This window comes from Apium graveolens, chromosome 4, assembly GCF_009905375.1.
Source record: "Apium graveolens cultivar Ventura chromosome 4, ASM990537v1, whole genome shotgun sequence".
Classification (NCBI taxonomy): domain Eukaryota; kingdom Viridiplantae; phylum Streptophyta; class Magnoliopsida; order Apiales; family Apiaceae; genus Apium; species Apium graveolens.
In genome coordinates, this window is record NC_133650.1 from 264,269,802 (window position 1) to 264,272,503 (window position 2,702).

Below are 2,702 nucleotides of genomic sequence, written 5' to 3' on the forward strand. Positions count from 1 at the left end.
TCATGTATTTGTTGTGCATGATTCGTAGGTAATTTTAACCATCTTACTTGCCCTGTGAAATCAAGATAGATAACTTGTGTTGAAACCATTATGTTGTCAAATTCTATAGACATATAAGGTCTCAATATAATTGGTGTCTATTCAGCTTCTATCTCTTTTATGGATGTCTGGTAGTATGGTACTCGTGCAACGAAAGTTGGCGTTTATCAGTTTCGTGTTATCTGATTAGTGTCATCACCATTGCATGCTAAGGTTAAGAATAATAAGGCTATTGAATAAAGTATTTAATGAAGTTACAATCCCATGTTTGTCATATATACTAATTCAGTTAATCTTATTCTCGTAGTTATAATTATTAGTTTAATTCTTAGTTATAAAAAACCTCACGGTATTATCGTCTTAGCATTGAATAATAACCATACATTGTTGCTTAAGTGCGTGAATTAATTTGTTAACTAATACAGTCTCTGTGGGAATGAACTAGAAAAGTTTCTATACTACTTGTGAACTCGTATACTTGCGTGTATTATTAGCGCGTGTTTACTGACTAACAAGTTTTTGGCGCCGCTGTCGGTGACTGCAGTGTTAATTGATAGTTTATGTGCTTTCCATCAGTGGTCGTTAAAGTTCATTGACTCGGACATTTATACTTATCTGTTCCCTTATCTTATTTCAGGTACTCTAGCGAGGGTGTATGCATACGCGTTCACGTACTCGTAAGAGAACACTGCATAAAGCCGAGGAAGAAGTTGTGGTAGTTCGTAAGGAAGTTTTTGAGGAAGAAAAGAAGGTAGAAGAAGAAGAGAAAGTCGAAAAACCAATTGTAGTAGCGATGGGAGATCAAGCAGAAAATCTGAAGGCTTTGATGGACTATTCTCAGCCTAAGATTAATGACATTCAGTCCAACATTATCAGACCGGCTATCAGGGCTAACACTTTTGAGATTAAGTCAAGCACGATTCAGATGATACAGAACTCAGTTCAGTTTGGGGGTTCTCCTACTAAAGACCCCAACATGCACATCAGGGATTTTATCGAGATCTGCGACACTTTCAAATTTAATGATGTGACTGAAGATGCTATCAAACTACGCCTTTTCCCATTTTCACTGAGGGACAAGGCTAAGTGCTGGTGACACTCTATACCAGCAGAATCTATTACCACTATGGAGGATCTCGCGCAAAAGTTTCTCACTAAATTCTTCCCATGGCGAAGACTGCTGCAATCAGGAATGCTCTTACCCAGTTTGCTCAACAGACAGGGGAATCTCTGTGTGAGGCTTGGGATCGATATAAGGAGATAGTAAGGAAGTGCCCACACCATGGCATGCCTGATTGGATGATTATTAATTGCTTCTACAATGGTTTGGGTGCTACTTCTAGACCCATGCTTGATGCAGCATCAGGAGGAGCCTTGTGGGCTAAGAGCTACGATGAAGCTTATGAAATTATTGAACTGATGGTTGTTAATGAGTACCAGAATCCTTCCCAGAGACTGACTCAGGGGAAAGTCATAGGAATTCTGGAGCTGGACGCAGCTACTACTATCGCTTCCCAACTTAAGGCTTTGACGATGAAGGTGGACAATTTGGCTAATTATGGAGTAAATCAAATCGCTAGTGTCTGTGAGCTTTGTGCTGGTGCCCATGAGACTGATCACTGCACAATTTCTAGTGAATTAGCTCAGTTCGTGAGTAACTTCCAGCGATCGCAGCAACCAGTGCCAGCCACCTATCATCCCAACAACCGCAATCATCCTAATTTCAGTTGGAGCAATGCTCAGAATACGGTTCAACAGCCTTATCAGTAGTACCCAGCTAAATAGTACAACCCTCCTGGTTTTCAACAACCACAGTATGCACCTAGACAGCAACTCCAGCTGTAACAAGCCTATAAAAAATCTGAATTAGAGGAGTTGAAGCTTATGTGCAAGAGTCAAGCTGTTTCTATCAAGACCTTAGAAAATTAAATTGGGCAAATTGCCAATACCTTGCTAAATCATCATCCTGGTACATTACCTAGTGACACTGAAGTGCCAGGAAAGAGGGAAGCTAAGGAGCAGGTAAAGGTAATCACTTTAAGGTCTGGAAAGGTTGTGAATCCCGAACAAACTCAAGAGTTGACTTAAGAAGTTGGGGATGAGAAATAAGTAGTGCAGCAGGACGAAGAAATGGGACCAAGGAAGACTACTGTTGAGCACACTCCACCTGAGGGTAATACATGGGAGAAACAGATCTATCCTCCACCACCTTTTCCCAAGCGGCTGTAGAAGAAAAAGCCAGACAAGCAATTTGAGAAGTTTCTGGAGGTGTTCAAGAAACTTCATATCAACATACCTTTCGTCGAGGCTCTCGAGCAGATGCCTAGTTATGCAAAGTTTATGAAAGGTATTCTCTCTCGGAAGGTGAAGCTAGATGATTTAGAGACAGTCGCTCTCACGGAGGAATGCAGTGCTGTGCTGCAACAGAAGTTGCCTCTGAAGCTTAAAGATCCAAGAAGCTTCACTATTCCATGTACTATTGGAAAAATGTCTTTTGACAGATGCTTATGTGACTTGGGAGCTAGCATCAATCTGATGCCCTTATCAATCTTCAAGCAGTTGTACTTACCTGATCCCAAACCGACTTATATGACCTTGCAATTGGCCGACCGTTCTATTACTTATCTGCGGGGTATTGTGGAGGATGTCTTGGTCAAGGTTGA

The 2,702-nt window shown here is 41.1% G+C and overlaps 1 non-coding gene across 1 annotated transcript; it reads right to left on the reverse strand.

The window, feature by feature from the left end:
• Positions 1–1,221: 1,221 nt before the first annotated feature.
• LOC141723078 (small nucleolar RNA R71) lies at positions 1,222–1,328 on the reverse strand. Its single transcript, XR_012576071.1, has one exon. It is a non-coding gene; the product is annotated as a small nucleolar RNA R71 (small nucleolar RNA).
• Positions 1,329–2,702: the final 1,374 nt, after the last annotated feature.